Below are 6,000 nucleotides of genomic sequence, written 5' to 3' on the forward strand. Positions count from 1 at the left end.
ACACTCACTTTGCAATGATGTAAATGACGACAAAGTGCAGGATAACTGAACTGAGCCCATAGGCCCCAATCCTTCAAATGCTTATGTATGCAAATAACTCTGCACATGGATAGACTCACTGAGCTCAGCGGGACTATACTCACATGCTTATGTGATAGCAGGGCCAATGTGTTTAAGTATCGGTTTTTATTTTCCCTAGCGAACAACTTTTCAGCTATGAAGTTTGGGGGTGGGGGGGTTGTTTTGTTTTCTGGCTTGGCGTTTGAGCATTGGTTGCGTTTGTTTGGTCCATAGAGATTAAGGATTACAAGTATCATGTTCAAAGAAAGGGAGGACTTGTGGCACCTTAGAGACTAACAAATTTATTTGAGCATAAGCTTTCGTGAGCTGTAGCTAACGAAAGCTTATGCTCAAATAAATTTGTTAGTCTCTAAGGTGCCACAAGTCCTCCCTTTCTTTTTGTGGATACAGACTAACACGGCTGCTACTCTGAAAAGTATCATGTTTTATTTTCTAAGCATCTCTTGTTGGCCTAGGCACCACTTCTCTAGCTAAAAATCTGAGGAAACGAAAGAATCACCACATGCCTATATTTCATTTTCAGGCCCTAGCCAGCAGTCCTATACAGTCTACAGGTAGATAAAATGCACAAGTTGCATCAAACCTTTGATTTCACCCTCCAACTCTGAGATCTGGATTTCTGCCTCAGCTGTTCTATATAGCTGTTGCATTGTAAGTGCTTTGAGTCAGAGACCATCTTTACTCTGTGTTTGTATAGCACCTTGCACAATGGGGTTCTGGTCCATGAATAGGACTCCTAGGCATTATGGTAATATAAATAATAATTGTTATGGAACTATGCCTGTTTAACCTTTACATTTTCAAAAGCCTTATTTTGCAGGCCTTACTCTTAGGTGACTAATCCCATCTCTTCATTACTGATAATGTAGCAGCAGTTTCTGGAGCCAGCAAAATCAGTTTCCATATGTAAAATACTTTGTCTCAATCCACTGCAGCGAAGAAGCATGCAGCCCAATTTGGGGTGGAGAGGCATGGCCTTAAGGTCAGTCCCTAGTGTAACTGAAAATAGTCAAGTTAAAATTCAAGCTGGCAATAGTCTATCTAGCTCTCTCAGGGTCTGCTAGAAACCATTGGTAATACATAAGCACTGCAAAGGTAAATTAGATCTGCTGTAGTCTGTTAAATGATGAATATCCCTCCCTTTCCAAGACGTGAAGGTCTGAATTGAATTTAATTGCTGTACAGTAGGTTAAAAGTTCTCTGTGTATTCAAGCTCAATAACCACAGGTTGTAAAAGCTTCCTCTGTTAGGGAGTTGATGCAATAAAACTAGCAGTACTAAGGCTAATTAAAGTACAAAGAGAAGTAGCATGAGCAGTTAACAAAGTCCATTGAACACTTGCAAAATAATGGAAGATTTTGAACAAGGAAAGTGGTTACAACACAAACCTAAAGCAATCGACTAGTCTCACATCTAGTTCTCTAATACCATCTCTATATCCTTTCCTATAACTTCTTGTTATTATGTTAAATTGTGTTTGTCGGATTAGACTGCCTCTCATCTTTGGGAATTCTTGTTTCTGTGTTTATTGATTTTCACTTCTTAATGAGCAAATTCTGAGGCAAATGTCACCAAGTAGTAAACAAAATACTGAATATAACTTTTTGATACCTGCCGTACACCAAGACAAGACATCTGTCACTCCAGTCTGTTAGCCATCCATCCAATCTCCTCAGAAGCTCTGCCAGCCTTTACTCTGCCTTGTAGGTAACACTTGGTGTACCCCAATCCCCAAACACCTCCAAAGTGTCTCTCTATATAGTGTCCAGCCCCTGTCACTGGACACTCTCAGTAGTTAGCCCTAAAGAGAAGGTTACAACTCAGGATTAGGTCCTTCATTACAACACAGCACTTACATGAGATTCACAGATTCAAGTGAGTATTGAGTAAGAATAATGGAAACAGAAATGGTTACAAATAAACCAAAAATATAACATGCTTCTAACAGACTAGCCATAACTTTAACAGGCTACACTCCTTTGTCTCAAACAGTTTCTCACCATTGCAAAGTATGTTCATTTTCGGTCAATTCAGGATCCAGTTGTTCATGAACCACTCCCTCCTCTTTCAAAGGTGTTTCTCAGGAAAATGGATAACAAAGTGGTTCTTCTCCCTTCTTCTTATAGCCCAGTAAACCCTTGAAATGGATCCTTTTGAAATTTACCCCCTGTCAAGGTTCCTCCCCCACTCTGAACTCTAGGGTACAGATGTGGGGACCTGCATGAAAAACCTCCTAAGCTTATCTTTACCAGCTTAGGTCAAAACTTCCCCAAGGTACAAAATATTACACCCGTTATCCTTGGACTGGCCGCTACCACCACCAAACTAATACTGGTTACTGGGGAAGAGCTGTTTGGACGCGTCCTTCCCCCCAAAATACTTCCCAAAACCTTGCACCCCACTTCCTGGACAAGGTTTGGTAAAAAGCCTCACCAATTTGCCTAGGTGACTACAGACCCAGACCCTTGGATCTTAAGAACAATGAACAATCCTCCCAACACTTGCACCCCCCCCTTTCCTGGGAAATGTTGGATAAAAAGCCTCACCAATTTGCATAGGTGACCACAGACCCAAACCCTTGGATCTGAGAACAATGAAAAAGCATTCAGTGTTTTACAAGAAGACTTTTAATAAAAAATAGAAGTAAATAGAAATAAAGAAATCCCCCCTGTAAAATCAGGATGGTAGATATCTTACAGGGTAATTAGATTCAAAAACATAGAGAACCCCTCTAGGCAAAACCTTAAGTTACAAAAAAAGATACACAGACAGACATAGTTATTCTATTCAGCACAATTCTTTTCTCAGCCATTTAAAGAAATCATAATCTAACACATACCTAGCCAGATTACTTACTAAAAGTTCTAAGGCTCCATTCCTGGTCTATCCCTGGCAGAAACCAGCATACAGACAGACACAGACCCTTTGTTTCTCTCCCTCCTCCCAGCTTTTGAAAGTATCTTGTCTCATTGGTCATTTTGGTCAGGTGCCAGCGAGGTTACCTTTAGCTTCTTAACCCTTTACAGGTGAGAGGAGCTTTCCCCTGGCCAGGAGGGATTTCAAAGGGGTTTACCCTTCCCTTTATATTTATGACACCCCCAAATAAGACTCTGCTCCTCCTCACATGTTCTCCAGTGTGCCTGTGTCATGAGGCCTTCACATCACCTTGTTAACTTGTTTTTCCAGTTTACTTCACTTGGCAAATGTAACTCCCATTGTATTTCTCTCATAATGCTTAATTTGCATTTGAGACAGGGATCATTGAATAAACATGTTTTTGGCTGCCCAAAGTCCTTTCTTCACTCTGCCTTGTTACAAACTTTACAGGATAATAACAATAGGTATACATAATTCCTCATACAGTGTTAATACCATGATATTAGTGACCAGTGTGTCAACAGCTTTCATTTGATACCTCACACAACATTCTTTATAAATAAATACTATGACAGCAATGTGTTAGGTGTAGTGAATTTGTCTGGCCTCCTAAGAGTTGCTGACACAGTGTAGTGAACCACCAATGGGCCACTGTGTCATACATATAACTTATCAGACCTTCTGTTCAGCACGCGTAGAACAGCATGCAATATCAATAGGTGTGGAAAGATGTTGATAGATGTTTGGCTGTGTGTGTGTGTTCCCTTTGTGTGCTGCCCCAGCCCTGCACAGACAGCTGGCATGGCAGACCTCAAGCAAACTGCCCAATGACCACAAGATCCATTAAGGGACGAAGACACCCAGCCAGCTTTATTGTTGACGAAGCACGGTACTAGTATCCTGCAGAGTCTACTGGACCACTAATACATGTATGCCTGTAACAATGGACCAGCTTAGTGAATGGCAGGATTTTCCATTCCTCTCTAGGCCAGACAAAGATACTTCCTCTGAGATACATTTTTATACCACAATACAAACAAGTTACTACTGCCCCTCTGACATAGTTAGTTACTGCCCCATGACTCAGCTCGTTATCACCCATCTCCTTGTACGTTGGTTCAATCAGAACATCACTATTACACACTGTCATCCTGACCTGATCTTTTAGGAGGGGTCAGTGTGTTCCTGTTATCCTTGGGGAATGGCTTTGTCCCATCCTTGATAGCGGGATGTTCTGGTATTGCTTGATATCGGGATGTGTTTGCATGAGTGCTCTGTGACCAGCACGTCTTAGGGATGTTTGTGTTTCCGCAATATCAGCCCCGTTCTTGCCGGGTTCTGTGAACTTGCAGGCAGGCAGAGACTGACGTTTGCTCACAGCCTGACTTGCTAACCGGGCTTTATACCAGCAAAGCCTGCCCACTGCTCTAGCTCAGGCCTCTCTTTCTACGACAGTAGGGTTTCACCTGAGTACATGGAGAAGACTGCAGGATCAGAGCCTAGGGGCCTGATTCTGCTACCCTGACTCTGATTGTGCAGTACCTTTTCTCTGAGTCGTCCCATTGCTTTCTGCGGGACTATTCATGGATAGGCTTGGCAGATTTAAATTTTAATTTTTTTATCATTTCAGTGGATAATATCAATGTTTATTTCTAAGCTTTCTTTTTAGATTTTTCATCAATTTAAATTTTCACAATTGTGCAAAATTCAGGGAGGCTGGGAGGCAGGGTCAATATCACATGTCAAAAGATACAAAGTAAATATCCTTAAATCATACTCTCATAATTTCTCAAGCAACATGTGTCTTACTTTGTCTCATGGTAAATTTTGATTATTAATGATGAACAGTTTTTTCATCAGTTTGGAAGTATGTGGTGAAATCGATATTTACTGATATTTACCAATCAAAATCCAATCCTTCCAAGCCTATTTATGGAATATGGCACTACTCAACATGGATAAGGGGGGCAGAACCCTAGTTTTTAACTTGTTTCTATGGAAGCACACTATGCCCACCAGCCATTTTTGTTGACTTAACTGTTTTTTTTGGCCTAAGGTCAGATTTTCTTATAATGATTACTCTTGCTAATATAGAAATGCAAAAACTGTTAGCAGTACATGCAAAATGATCTGGCCAGGCAAAGTGCACACCCATATAAATGGTTGTCACAATTTACTTTTTAGAAGAGTCCTTAAACAGAGAACATCACCACCAAAGACCACCACAGGGGGCCTTATTTAGGCTACTATCAACTACTATCTTAACACTTGAGTACTTGACTTTGCAACCTAAAAACTTTCTTTTAACAGATTTATGCTGGGCGGGAGTTTGGGTCCAAGAGGGGGCTCAGGACTGGGGCAGGGGGTTAGGGTGTGGGAGAGGGTGAGGAGTGCAGGTTCTGGATGGCACTTACCTCAGGCAGCTCCCGGGAAGCTGTCAGCATGTCCCTCTGGCTCCTAGACAGAGACGCAGCCAGGTGGCTCTGTGAGCCGCCCCCGCCCAGCCAATGAGAGCTGTGGAGCTGGCACTCAGGGTGGGGGCAGCGCGTGAGAGCTGCCCTACCACCTCTGCGCCTAGGAGCCACGCGGAGCCAGCCACTGTGGCCAACCGGACTTTTAGTGGCCTGGTCAGCTGTGCTTTTCAACTAGGTGTTCCAGTCAAAAAATGGACACCTGGCAACCCTACACAATACACACCCGCTGCTCCACAATACGCAGTGACCATTTCCCACAAGGTAGTGCACCTGAAAGCAACGTAGAGGATAATGCCTATTCACAGTGCACAATGCTTTTGCTGATGCTGTGCATCCGATGAAGTAAGCTGTAGCTCACGAAAGCTCATGCTCAAATAAATTGGTTAGTCTCTAAGGTGCCACAAGTACTCCTTTTCTTTTTGTGTGAACACAATGCACCAACACAAGCATCCCAAGGTGGACACACTCTGCCAAAAGAGATATTTTGGTGACACTATGTGGAGTGAACTTTTACTGGTGCAAATTCTGTGTGTAAACAAACTACTAAATAGATAAAAAGACACAAATA

Source organism: Lepidochelys olivacea (genome assembly GCF_965140295.1).
Source record: "Lepidochelys olivacea isolate rLepOli2 genome assembly, chromosome: 3".
Taxonomy (NCBI): domain Eukaryota; kingdom Metazoa; phylum Chordata; order Testudines; family Cheloniidae; genus Lepidochelys; species Lepidochelys olivacea.